Source organism: Manis javanica, chromosome 4 (genome assembly GCF_040802235.1).
Source record: "Manis javanica isolate MJ-LG chromosome 4, MJ_LKY, whole genome shotgun sequence".
In the NCBI taxonomy this organism is placed as follows: Eukaryota; Metazoa; Chordata; class Mammalia; order Pholidota; family Manidae; genus Manis; species Manis javanica.
The window spans coordinates 157223318-157238028 of NC_133159.1; positions in this window are offsets into that span (position 1 = coordinate 157223318).

The following is a 14711-nucleotide window of genomic DNA, read 5'->3' on the forward strand; positions in this document are numbered from 1 at the left end:
AGGCCTGGTAAAGATTCAGATCTGGACATACCTAAGGGGACTCTGCTCATCTCTACCAATTCCTTTCCACTTAAGGGCTTTAGTCTCAGGGTATGGGTGGTGAATATTGGGGATGGAAGTGTATGATGGGAGCTTTTCTCCTCTAATCTGCTTTGGAAGTTTAACCCTGCACCGTTACATTGCACAACTGTGGGGGAGGTCTTTTCAAATGGGAGGCAATTTCACATTTGTCCAGCAGAGGGGGCTCAATGGAAGATACTGACCTGAGGTTGGCTGGTTGGTTGGCTGGTTGGCTGGCTGGCTGGCTGGCTGGCTGGCTGGCTGGTTGGTTGGTTGGTTGGTTGGCTTTATTAACGAAGCTGCTTTCTCTTACACCCTACATTCAATCCCAGGAAGCCATGCTGGTTCTGTCTTCAAAATACAGATCTGTATTTTGAAGGGTCTGACCATTTCCCTACATCTCCAGTGCTACCGCTCTAGCCCGACCCCCCTTCATTCTCATCTGGATTACTGCAGACACCTAGTCCTGCTTTTACCTGCTTCCTTACCATCTATCCTCATCGAACCCAGCAGCCAGGGAGATCCTTTTAAGATATAAGTACATTATGACACTCCTTTACTCAAAATCCTGCAGTGGCTTCCCATTTCTCACAGTTAAACCAACGTCTGTAAACTCCATCCCACTGGGTCTCCCACTGTGTGGCTGACCTCTCTCCTACAACTCTCCTCCCAGTGATCCCCTCCTGCCCTACTTCCCTTTTGGCTGTTGCTTGAACACCCACGCATGATCTTGCTTTTGCCTTTAGGTCCATGTATCTCAGTCCCTACAGTTTTTCACGTCTTTGCTCAAATTGCCTTTTCTATGAGGCCTGCCTTGACTTCCCTATTTAAAATCACAACCGCCACTTCCTCACCCTCCCCAAACTCCTTACCTAGCTCTATTATTTACTGCATAGTACTTGCAGCTTCTAACACACTATTCTATTCTGACTATAACAAATTTAATTGTGTGTTACTTTATTATGTATCATCTTTCTCCCTCCTACAATTTGAATTCCTTGAGGGCTGGGGTCATTGCCTGTTTTTTTCACTGTGCTTAGAACAGTCCCTTGCCCAGAGGAGGTGCTCAACTGTTGAATGGATGAATCAATATCCTTATTCCAACAGCTAAGCTCTAATAGTTTTCTAATCTTTACTCTGACTTCAGTCTTGGATGGGGAGGTGGTGTAGAGAATCAGAGAATCTGACACCACAATTCAGCAGGATTCAAGGCTAATTCTCAATCTGGTCTATAGCCGTCTCAGGTTGCCCTGGACTTTACCTTCTTCTGTCAACAGGGCCATTGCTGGCTAACAGCCTCTGGCCATTCCTCACTTAAGTCCACAAGCAATGACCAATACACTCTGTTTTGCTATAAAGTCATCCGAAGCCTTGGTCTCAGCACTGCAGACATCAGGGAAGTGCCTGACCAACCACTTCACTGCCACTTAGCAAGGACTGCCGCTTCCCTTTTTGTGGTTACATATTCCTCCTCGCAGCCCACCCCACAACTCTGCCTCTTTGAGTTTCTCTCAGGGTTTATTCTATGAACCCTAATCCAGAAGTTCATTTCTATGTCATTTAGGACCTTCAGTTGCAAGTAACAGAATCTAAGTCAAGTTAGTTTATTAAAAAGTTGGGAGGATTTATTACAAAGATAAAAGGGTGTTTCACAGGGAGCAAAAGCTAGCGCTTAACTCCTGAAACCCCAAACTTTGCTCCTTATACAGTGAGTAGTTCAGGTGTGATGGAATTTTTTCCCACCATTTGGCACGTCCGATGGCTTAAAGAAAACTCTGTATCCTCTACTCACACCAGCAGCACTACTGACCCCAAATGTGTGCTGGGGCCGAAGGTGTCCTACACCAACCAATTTTGCAACTCTCCATATACCAACTGGGCATCCTACAGTTCAATTCAGTTCTGACACTAACCACCCAGAGTTAGTGTAGACATCACAGGTTAAGGGCTCAGCACCACAAAACTGTCCCCAACTTGAGACACCATGGCAAGACCAGGCCTCCTGTACATCTGACTGACCAGCTATAAATCAGGGGTTCTCACGGCCTGGTCTTCAGGTTTGATAATTTCCTAGAAGAGCTCACAGAACTCAGGGAAACTCGTTACTTACTATTATTGATTTATTTAAAGGGTATGACTCAGCAACAGCCAGATGGAGGAGATGCATAAGGGGCAAAGGACGTGGCAAGGGGTGCAGAGGTCTATGCCCTCCCCAGGAGCACCACTCATCTAGTGTCTGAATACGCTCACCAACTCAGGAGCTCCCGGAACCCCTTCATTTAGGGTTTATGGAGGTTCCATTATATGGGGATGGTTAATTAAATCATTGGCCAGTGATTAGTTTACTCTCGGGACCTTTTCTCCTCCCCAGGGTTAGGGGGTGGGGTGGGAGGGCGGGGCTGAGTATGCCAGCCCTCTGATCCTGCGGTTGGCTCCCCTGGCAACCAGCCCCTCCCCAAGCCCTTCTTGGGCTTAAACTCAGGTAAGGTTGAGAGGGGCTCGTCCTGAATAACAAAAGATGCACCTCTCACCCCTACTACTCAGGGAATTCCTAGGGTTTGGGGAGCCCAGACGTGAAATGTATATTTCTAATTACGTCACAGCAGCAAAGTGGGAAAGTGCCTATTTCCCACACAGCCTAGCCCACAGAATTCCTTTGAATTTCTGCCCATCTGATAAATGAGAAATGGTACTACAGTGCAGTTTTAATTTGCATCTCTTTTCTTCATGAGTAAAGTGAGCATATTTTCATGTATTTAAAGGATGTGAAAAATTGACACGATGGGAGTCATTTACAAATGGGACTGGAGTGGCTGCAGAGAATCCGCTTTATTCGCCTTTGCTTGGACTGGGCCAAAGCCTTTGGATTGGCTAGAATGGCAGTTGATTCAAACAATCGTTTGAGAAGTCAGCGGGAAGGGACACTCTGATCACAGGCCTGTTGGCCCGGGGCTTTGTGAAGGTAGCTGTCAATCCATGTGTCACCCAGAGTAGCTTCATTCTTTAAAGCTAAGTTCTTTAGTTTGAGAACTTTTTTTCTTAAGTCATGTAATTCTGCCCCTTCCTTTTCCTCATAAAACACCTTGCTTTCACCCTACAAGTAGGACCCTTTTTCCAGTTTCTCTGGAATCCATGCTCCCTGAATTGCAATTCTGAGACCCCAAATAAAAGGCCTCTGTTCTTTTTCAATTTTGCCTCCTTTTCTCAGTTGACAAGGCCATTTGCAGATTATTTTTGTGTGTGAGGAAGCTATCTCCTCACTTTTCTAACAGGGAAGGATTGTTTTAGATGAAGATGTGGCATTCGTTACAGGAACACCAAACCGCTGTAACAAAGAAGCCCCATAATGCAGTGGCTTATTTAAGACAGAAGATCATTTCTTTCACATGCAGCAGAAAAGGTGGGCAGCCCTGGCTTCTTGGAGCATCTCTGCCAGCCTCAGCATGTGGCTTCCATGTCTGTGCAAAGGCTACTTCTCGATCAGCAGGAAGAGCAAGCAGCTTTTGTCCTGCTAAGGATGGGATCCAGACGTTGCACACCTCACTGCTGCTCACCTCTCATTGGCCAGGACTTAGCCAATGTCCACACCTAGCTGCAAGGAGGCAGTGAAATCTGGCCTCCGGATGGGCCACCATTTATCCCACTAAAGCTTAAGGGCAGGGTTTCCTTGACTAACAGGAAGAAAGGGAGAATGGGGAGTTGCAGTACTATGGGGTTAATTATTATTCCCTCCAGTGCTGCGTGAATCATAACAGAGAACTTACTGAACAGTTACTATGTGGAAACTGTTTCAAATGTGTGGCACATGTGAAGCATTTAATCTGCACCTTAATGTATGAAATGGGCACTCTGTTATTATAGAAAGGAAATGGGGCAGACAGCAGTCCATTAATTTGCCCATCATCTCATAGGCAATAAGTATTGGAGCCAGGACAGTCTGACCCAGAACCAGTACTCCTACTCACTATTTTCTTTGCTTCTGGACCATTTTTAGGTGTTCCGAGATACTTTTTGCTCTCTGGGTCCAGAACTGTTTTTCCTCTAACACATAAATCTATGGTTCACCTTTCAGACATATCCCTCATACACTTTTTTGGGCATGAGAAATGTTTACCTTCCCCACGGCTGCACTGTAGCCTGGTGGACCACTCAATCCCCTTCCAGTCACCACATAGCCTGGCTGTTTGGTAGCTGAGAATCCTGTCCTCTGCCCTAAACCCTCATTAAGTAAGTAACTTCCATGGGGCTCAGATCCTTACTTCTTGAGAAAGTCCAACGCTCAGCCCCTTGGATGGGAGGCTGGGAGGCTGGCCTTTGCTGTATGGATAAGCCATGACGGGGTCTAAGCAGGGCAAAGTCAGGAGCAGATTTAGAAGCATCCTTAGGAGGGCAGGTAGGAGGGCAGGGAAGCAAGGGGGCCAACACAAGGCCTTACCCAAGCCAGAGCAATGGAAGTGAGGGAAGGGAGCAGGTTCTGAGATGTCTGGGACTTGGGATCAGCAGATTGTCGGGGAGGGGAGACAATGAAGTCTAATATAGCCTTTGGGTGTCCTGGGTAGTTGGATGGTGCCCTCAGTCAAGTTTGAGGGAAGATATGTTGGGGTGTAGCAGAAAGGCATGCCTTTCCAGATGCTGAAGTTAGGTACCTGAGGACCCCCTGGGTGTGGGCGCCTTGTGGGCCGCTGTGTGTGAGGGGACAGCACTCAGATGAGAGAGGGCTGGACTAGAAAGGAGGTTTAGGAGGTAGAGGGTACAGGGGAGAGCTCAAACCCAGGAGTGGGAGTTGGCAGAGAAGACAAGTGGGTCAAGAATGGAATTGTGGGGAATTGGCTACCGTTTATTGAACTAGTCTATGCCAGACACTAAGTTAAGGATGTTCTTTCTCTACATTCATCTCCTTAATTCTCAAAGAACCCTGACATATGGGCATTATGATTATATTTCCATTTCAAGGATGAGGATACTGGTTCTGCATCATGAAGTGACTGCTCAGTCTCCCAGCGAGTTGGTGATGGAGCCCAGGTAGGAAATGTGAGGGCTGAGGTCAGGGAGCAGGAGAGCCCAGAGGACAGAGGGGTTCTGGGAGCTCTCCTGGCTCCTGTCAGCATGCTCTGCTCCTTCGACCCACCCCCACGCTGAAGTCCTGTCTCCTTCCATCAGCTCAGCGCTGATGTGTTCAATGGTGTCCATTTGAGAGACAGCTGCTGTGTCTCAGTATCAAGTCCTGGTCCTGGGTATGTCTGGTTCCCCCTTCACACTGGAAATCCGAGTTCTTGGGTCAGGCTCCTTCTTGTTTGGCGCAGGGTTCTGGCCAGGGTGTCACAGTTTAGTTTTTCAAATAGGAGTGTCCCCCACTGTCTGTCCCCATCTGCCTCTCTAGATGGCTCTTGCACTGTTTCACCCCAGGCACACTTCAGCTGCACCACACCTCTTTCTGGCCCCCCAGAAGCTGCACTTCTATGGCACACTGCCTTTGTTCACGGTCTCCCTGCCAGTGCTGCCTGACAATCTTTTACTCCTCCTTCAAGGCCCAGGGTAAATGTCAGCTGTCCTGGGATGCCTTCCCCTATTGCCCCAGACTTATTCCAATTCTCCCGGTGCTCCCACAGAACTTGGTATGTGTCTGTAATGGTAGTCATAGCACTGCACTGTAATTGTGTGTTGTGTTTGCAGTCGCCACTACAAAATGGTGACTTCCTGGAGGACAGGGATGAGTTTTATTCCTCCTTGTAGTACCTTTTGTTCCTAGAGCAGGTACTGGTATACGTAGGTGCTCAATAAATGTCAGTGAGTGAGTGGTGGGCCTGATCTCTTGACACGCTTGGTCAGCCTGCTGAAGAGGGGACTCTCCATCTGCACCTTCTGGGAGTAACCTGTAGAGGGCAGTCACACCACATGCGGCTTTCCAGCCTCTGTCCATGTGCTCCTTTTCTGTGCTGGGCAACTAACTCAGCCAGATACGGGTACCTCCTGCTTTTCAGAAAGTTCAGTTTGTGCCACTTCACTTTTACGAAAGGTCTGCATTTGTACCTGTTTTCACTAATTGGAATAAACCCTAATAGGAGTTTTTATAAAAAAAGAAATGCCTTTACAAAAGCTGCGCAGGGAGCTGTTTTAGAAGCAGCAGACACCCAGGCAGCGAGAGCGGCGCCGCCAAGCTCCTTCCCGAGGAACTGCACTCAGCATCTCAGCCTCAAGCAGCCAGCATCTGTGCTTTATCTCAACTTATTTGGTTATCCGTTAGCAAGATGCGTCCTAAGGCATCAAAGAAGCCAAAAAGAGGTGATTTAGGGGGTCTTGGAACACTAGAAAATTTTCTATATAAAATAATGGTAATTGCTTTTTTGCTTTACAGTATTTCAGCTTAGGAAAGATTTCATAGGAACACTCCCCTTTCAGGTGGGGGGTAAGAAACCTGTAGATGAGGGAGAGATAGGTAGGTAGGTGTGTGGAAAGATAGGGTGGACGTGGTCCAGATGGGCGCTGGAGTTGACAAACTCTGGGATCTGGGAATCTAATCAAGCTGATTTAGTAGGCACTGGAGGCACTGCCAGCCCATCCCTTAGACACATAGGCTTAGGCCTAGAGACTACAGTTGAAACATGGAAAAGAAGTTATTGGTTTCAAAATGTAAAAAGAAAATTGCAAAATGGAAATTTGTAAATATTTAAATGACAACAAAACACCAACCGATCAACTACAATTCCACTTGTACCTGGTTTATGTATAAATACATTTCATGTGGAATGTAAGTGCATCTTAATATTTTTGATATGATGCGGGCACTCCTGAAGTGGGAAAGGCCCTGGATGCCCTTGAAAAGGCCCTGGGAGGGCATAAGCCAAAGGAGGGTTTTGTGGAACCCCGGACTCCCCAGGGGGCTCAGGGGGCTGCTCACTAGCTCCGCTTCGGAGTCAGAGGCCGCAGGGTCCTGCTGAGGGCTCTGGAGCCAAGCCCCACAAGACAACTGTCAGAAACGGAGGCCGTCAGCCACCATCGTTCTTGATCTTAAGGTAAGATGGGACAGGGGTGGTATTTCATTTACTTAAGTTCCTACACTGGGGAGATGCTGTTCTTTGGGACTTCTGGCTCAGGGGGTGGAATGGACAGGAGGCAACATCAGAACTGAGTGACTCTGAATTCAAGTCAGAACCTGTCAAGGGCTTTGAAGCACTGGGTGGGGGACCCAGGAAGGACTTCTAGGAAGAGGCAGCATTTGAATGGGCCTTGACAGGTGAGTCACAGGCAGTAGGTAGAGCATTCTACAGGAGGAGCTGGAGAGAGGGAAAGGGAAATTAGAGGGTGTGGCCTTCACGCCTTACAGAATCCCTGGGGTGTTATTGTGTCCAGTTTATACATGAAGGGACTGAAGTTCAGGGAGTTAATTACAAGAGTAACAGGGCCATTTATTGTTTGCTTGCAGCCAGACCCTGTGCCGAACCCCTTATGTATATTCCACTTGTACATGGTTTATGTATAAATTACATAACCTCATTTAATCCTCTCAATAACCCTGATGAGAGGTAGATACTATTAGGTTCATTTTACAGATAGGGAAGCTGAGGTTCAGAGAAGTTAAGCAAGTTGTTGAAAGTCAGGATTCAAGGGCAAGACTGTCTGACTTCAAATCCACTGTTCTTAATTACTACATCATACCCTTCTCCAAAGTGGCCTGCCCAGTTTCACAGGGCTATTAATTAGGTGGCAGGGTGGAATATGTATTGAGTGCTTACAGTCAGTGTGTCAGACACTACTCTAAATGCTTTACACATTTCAACTCATCTAGATGAAACAGAGACTATAATTATTGTTGTGATTTACAAATGGGGACACCAAGGCCAAGAGAGGCTAAGTACTCGCCTCAGGTAGCTGCCAGGCAGTCTCGTTCCAGAGTCTGGGCCCTTTACCACCATGCTCTACTAGTCTGCCTGCTCAATGGAGGCACAAGTATGGAGCTGTCAAGTCTCAAGGCCAGTGACAGGCCCAGAGGGGTGGAGAATGGGAGAGAGGGATGTAGTGGTATGGGCAGGAGGTGTGGGAGGGGGAGGGGGTAGGAAGGAGAACCTAACCAAAGACAGCCAGTGTTTTTCTCTACAGTTTCTCCAGTAGAAATTCAATGCTGAGTTTCTTTCAAATGAGCATAATGACTGCTCAAATATTTTTTTTGAAGGGCATTTTGTTGAAGTGGTTCTTAATTAGCAAATACAGCTGCTTTGCAAAGAGGGGTTGTTGCCTTTTTCCCTGTGGCCAGGGCCACCTGTGCTGGAGCTTTCCTGAATGGCCCCACAGGCCTCCAGTTAGGGTTAGCCAATTACTCTGCTGAGCAGGACATGAGCCAGATGGGGCTGAATGGAGGGAGTGGTTGGTGTGGACGTGGTCAGATTGAATTAAGCAATGGAAAGGAAACTAATGTAAGTCTATCCAGGGTCTTTGGGACCAGTTTAAGGTTTCCTGACTGAATGGAAAATTATAAGGACAGGTTTACGGAGGTGGAATGATCCCATTTGGGGAAAGGAAAACTGTAGGGAGACACAGAATTAATAATAAAGCACATGAACCCCGAAGTCAGACTGTCTAAATTCAAATCCTAGCTCTGTTACAGTATGACCTTGAGTAATTTTCTCAGCATCTCTAAGTCTTGGTGTCCCATCTGTAAAATGGGTATGTTGATACCTTTAATCATTAATTGTTCATGTATTAATGATTAATGGTTTATTGTGGGGATTAAAATGACCAAATACAATGTGCTTAACACCACAGTGTTATTAAAAGGAGATGTTATAAAGCATATAGGGAACACCAAAAACAATCCTATTGTTCAAGATGTATTAACAGAGACTGAAGTTAGCTACAGGGAGAATTTCCCAACAGCAGAAGGTGTGGAGCCCTGCAAACTGTAAAAGCTCCTTCTCAGTTTCTCCCAAGAGTGGTTTTCATCTTGGGTGTGTGGGGTCATGTCTGGAGGCGAGGCCTGGACGGGATGCTCTCGTGATGGGCAGGTCTGTTTGGCTTCCTGAATCCATGGCAGTTGATAAACAGATGTTCCAGTTGGCACTGTGTGGGGTTTACAGCCAGGATATGCAGTGCCCACATTGCCGGATGCCCATGTGTAGCTCTGTTTCCTGGACCTGAGTAAATTCCTGTTTTAAAAGTACTCCCTGGGCTCCTTCCTAAATCTCCCTAATGTTTTACATGAACAGTTGCTTCTCTTTGGCTGAGTGGGAGCTGAGCTGCAAACACTTCAGGAAGGAAGAAGGAAGGAAAGGCGAGGTGGGGTAGGATTGGGAGGCAAGGATGGGTTCTCAGGGATGGGGATGGGCCTGTATCTGGGCCTCTTCAGGAGGATATGTCCTGACTCGAAGGTAAACTGGAGAGCCTGGCTCCTGGCAAAGAAAGAGCTACTGATCATCAGCTGAAGGGATGGCAAGCGGTGAGGGAGGCTCTGGCCAAGCAGTTCTTATCTTCTGGAAAGTTCCAGAGTCATTGTCACTTGCAGGGAATTTCCTGGACTATGAACTTTATTGCAGAGGGAACAGAATGGCTGGGTGAGAGGAAGTTAGCCTCAGCTCCCACCCACCCCTCCCCGTTCCCCAGAGCAGGGCTGCTGTTTCCCCAAACAGTAAAGTGTTAGAGACCTAAACCCTGGTTCAGTTGTGCCTGGGTTCCCTTCTCTCTAAAGGGGACAACAGCCCTTACAGTAACACTCAGTATATGTTGGACTTAAACAATATAAGAATAAGTGATGAGTCCCAGGGTCAGGGTTAGATTTGCACGGAGGGGAAGGAACAGTAAACAGAGTCTGTCCCTCTTCTTGGGTGCTGATTAAAGGAACAAGGGCAAAAGAAATGCAATTGGAAATGCCTTTTGTAGCCAATGGTGGGGAGCAAAAGCAGAAATACTGTAGTTTCCAGTTACCCTTTGCAGTATTTTTTGTCCCATTTTGCATTGGTTTTCTCTTCACCATCTATTTTGAGATGCTGTTCAGATGAAGGTGTGTCCCCAGGGTTTCTACAGGATGATGACAGGAAGTAGCAGTCAGGAAGCACAGGTTGGAAAGCCCAACATTGGTCAAAATGTGTTCTGGGCCCACTGGCAGATACCAAACAACTGACCATTTAATTACAAAAGCATAGGAAGATCTGGTGGGGACTAGATAGAGTGTGTGGGGTGAAGATTGGGCAGGAACCACTGAATTCAACAGGAGGTAACAAGCTTAAACCTGTTACCTCTGTGTTCAGTAATCAGGGAAGGCTTCCGAATGGAGGAGGCTTCTCCCTGTAATTTGAGGGAGATTATTGACCCAGGTAAAGGTTAAGGACTTAAAAAGAAGAAGAGGATAAACACCAAGAAGCACTAATGTGGACAAAGCATCTCTGCCCTGGGGTCTTGGAGAGAACCTCTTTTTCGGGGCAGATACCATGAGGGTTAGAGGTGGCAGGGCAGAGAACATCACCATCCCAGGGTGCACATGGTGAAGCTGGATCAGACTCTGACAACAGATGTGAAATATTAACCCAGGGAAGAGAGACTGGTGTTTGCCCAGGCGTAACTGGTGCAGCAACTTCCATGGGAGGAGGTGCAGGGAAGTGCCCCAGGCCTGGAGGCCCACAGGTCCCGGGCAGCCTCCCCAGGATCCAGAACTCAGTCTCCCTACCTGAGGATTTAGAGAAGGGTGCCTTCTTGGAAATCAAGGTGGGTGTCTACAGGAATACATGTACACAAACACATAAATAATTCAACGACCATTTTTTTTTTAGTTCACCTGTACATAGAAAAACTGGATGGAAATATTAATAGTGACTGTTTGCTTAATGGAACTATAATTTTCTAATTATGCATTTCAAATGTTCTTTAGTGAGCCTATACTGGTTTTTAAAAGGAGAGCAAACAAGGGCACTTGCATGTCAACTTTAAGGTCCTAAAATCAGAGATTTCTTTCCAGCCCTATCCTCCTAGTATTTGACACTATTGAACTCATTTTCTGAAGCTGTTTTCTCGCCAAGTTTCCAGGCTGCTGCTCTTCTCCTGCTTTTCTTCCCTTTGTGAATGGCTGCCTAACCACTAGTTGATGCTACTCAGGGTCTGTCCTCAATTCCCCTATCTACTCTATCCAGGTTAGCTCATTCACTCCCATGGTTTTAGCTCTGCGGCCCTACAGTATTAACAACTTGCAGCTCCAGCCCAGCTCTTTGTTGAAACATTTCTCCTATTGCCTACTGACTATCCCTACAAATCCCTCAGATTCAACATGCTTAAAGCTTAACTTCCCTCCCTGAAAGCTCCCCTTCCTTCTGTACTATTTATCCTGGTGGTCTGGGTCAGAATCCTAGTAATTATCTACTCTTCCCCACCTCTCTGTAGTGGGTTGAATGGTGGTCCCCCATTAAGATGTCCATGTCTTAATTCCCAGAACCTGTGAATATTACCTTAAACAGCTACAGAATATTGCCTTAATGACAAAAGATGTGATTAAGGATCTTGAGAGGGGTTTATCTAGGATTGTCCAGGTGGGTCTTAAATCCAATGACAAGTGTCCTTTAGAGACAACAGAGAGAACATACACTGAGAAGAGGCGACTTCCAATGTCGCCCTCCTGTCCCCAGCATTTGTTGCCTACTATTGCAATGATTTGTTAGATGCTCTGCTCACACCTCTTTCTTCCTTTCTCATGTCCTCGTCCCCACCCCTCACCTGGTCTTCCCCATCCTCACAGGGAGTTCCAGGAGCCATGCTGATGCAGCGACCACACACTGGCCACTGTTGAACAGGAGCAAGTGCTGGCTCACCCTGTGGGGCCGAGTCCCTGCTTCAGGGAATCTATAATTGGACTGAGAGATTACCATCCTTTCCAAACCTGTTGCAGTTTTATTTTTTGTTTTTCTTAAATACAGTAGCTTAAAGACCCAGAGCTGTAGGCAGCAACCATTTTTCATCACGTGGTCCAGAGGCAGAGCCAGCCTATAGAGCGAAAGGGGAGTGCTGAATCAGAGAGAGGCAGGGTGGGAGATGGCAGTGAGGACGTCTCTGTGCTGCCTCGACCTCCAGATGCCTGGGATTCTGAGACATTCCTAAATCCCTGTTTCCACCATGTTCCTCCCCACCCTCTCCAGTCCCTTCTGAGCTCAAATGAGCTTGTTAGATGTGACCTAGGTAGATGGTAGGCTTTGAGGATAGAAACAGGTTTCTTTTTTCTATTCTAATACTTTTGCTTAAAAGTCCTTCGCATTCTGGGCCAGGTTCTGGTCCTCACTTCTCCCTCCCCTTTTGTAGAGACCCTCAGGACACAATCCCCATTTTTGTCTGCTATTTCTGTCTCTTAACCTCTTCAAAAGCACACTCTTATAAGACATGTTAACTTAGGCTTTGATCACATCTTAATTAACACTCAGGTCCACAGCCCTTAGGTCTTCAGTTTGCAAAATGGCTTTATCTTTGTAATATTAAATTGCTTTTGCAAGTGGTTATCTCTTTCACCCATCTGGTTAGGATTCCCCTGAAACCTGAGACTCTCCCCAAAAGTCTGAGAGTTTGACAGCAGAGAGAATATCTTTGTTGATCCTGTGGATCCTCCACGGGAAGAATTTCTCTTATATTTTTAAAATCCTGGCACTATACTAGCTCCATGCACACTGTGGTACTCAATAAAGACTGACTGCCTCAGTAAACAGTAGACTTAGTCTCCACAGTGTAATATTCTTTCTTTCCACAGGAAGAAAGTAGTAACATTAAGCAGAGCAGAGCCCTTAATATGATTACCTGGGATTTGTGGGCTGGTGACACTTGGCCCCCAACTTTATTGGGTACATTCATCTCCATGGACTAGCTATTCCCAGGGGCCACTACTGCTGCTGCCAAAGGGTGGGCTACCATTAATTGCCTGACCGGTTAATCTTGATTTCATCACCATGGAAGCTGCAGCCCAAGACACAGGGAGAACCCAACACTGTGTGGCCATGGGATGTCCTGAGACACGTGTACTCTAACCAAATTCAACATTGTTGCACTGTACTTGAGACATCCTATTGTGAGCCAATGTATGACCGTAGCAAGTTATTTAACTTTTAAGAATAAAACAACTTGAGATAGAAATCACATGGCATACAATTTGCCCATTTAGAGTGTATAATTCAATGGTTTATAACCATCTCCCCAATAGATTTTAGAACATTTTCTTTACCCCCAAAAAGAAACTCCACACCCAATTAGCAGTCATTCTTCATTTCCCCCAACCTCCAGCCTTAGGAAAACAATAATCTATTTTGTTTCCCTGGGTTTGCCTATTCTGGACATTTCATAGTAAGTGGAATTATAGAATATGTAGGGACTGGCTTCTTGCTTATCATGTTTTCAAGGTTCATCCATATTGTGACATGTCAGTACTTCATTCCTTTTTATTGTCAAATAATATCCCAAATAGTATTCTATGTACATACCATATTGTTTTAATTTACCTATTTATCAATTGATGGACATTTGGGTTGTTTCCACATTTAGCAAGTTATTTGTCCGTGTTTCAATTTATTCATTGATAAAAATGGGAGTTAATAGCTGTCTATTTCAGAGATTATTGAAAAGTACACATGGAATACAGGAAATACATTCTAACTATAAAACACTACATGCATGTAAGGATGCTATTTTAATATTTATATGAGATCAACTAAAGAGAGCACTGGGTCTGAGCTTGTGGCCTATTCTTGGTTAACTCAGGGGAATTAGGAGAGTATCTCTTTGGGTTTGATCTCTATGTAGAGTCCATTTTGCTTTTTTTCCCAGGTAGTGGACTGCATCTCTCAGCCCAGCCCATCAGCTCATTAACATTTGTTGCTAGGAGACCAGACTGGCATATGCTTAGGTCAGTGCAAGCCAGGGCTGCTGCAGAAAATTACTCAGCTCATAGGAGAATATTTAAATATCCAGGGATTCATCTCAATTTTTAGCATGAACAGGGAGAAGGGCTGAATCTACAGGTGTTCTTCAGGGCCTAGGCTTATCGAGTATCTCGCCAACTCTGCCTTTTCTGATGTGAGGTTAGCTTTCCTTCACCACTCTGCCATACTCACATGTGCCAGGGTGAGTTCTTGCCCATTGCCCAACTAGCTGTGCTACAGCAATGCAAAAAATTTTAATATTAGACCAATATAATATGAATTGGAAAGGAAGAACTTGTTGCCATAAAAAGTACAAAGATTCTAAGATCCAATTTAGAAATAAATACTCTTTGCTCTCATAACTTCCTGGTATTTTTTGCAGGTACTTTAAACTACACAATGTGTGGCTACAAGGGACATAGAGGGGGAAAGGCTGGGGTGAGGAGTGTATGGAGCATAGTTTCCCTTTCAAAGCCTTGGTAAGAGCAGCTGGGGATAATGAACAGTGGTTAAAGATACTTTGCTTTACATCCAGCAAAAAAGGATCATTAACACCTCGTTTTTTTACCAAGGCTGCGGAAGGGTTCCTGCCGTTGTTGATAATCATGGTATCCCTCAGGGTAGCAGGGGCAGAGGGGTGGGTAATTCACCAGAAAATGGTATTCACTGATTTGGATTATGTGCACTGCTGCTCCCCTCCATTCATGTGCTTAATTAAGAGCTGACTCGGACAAAATAAATGAAAGTGCAATTCTTCACTGGAACTATCTGGGGAGAAAC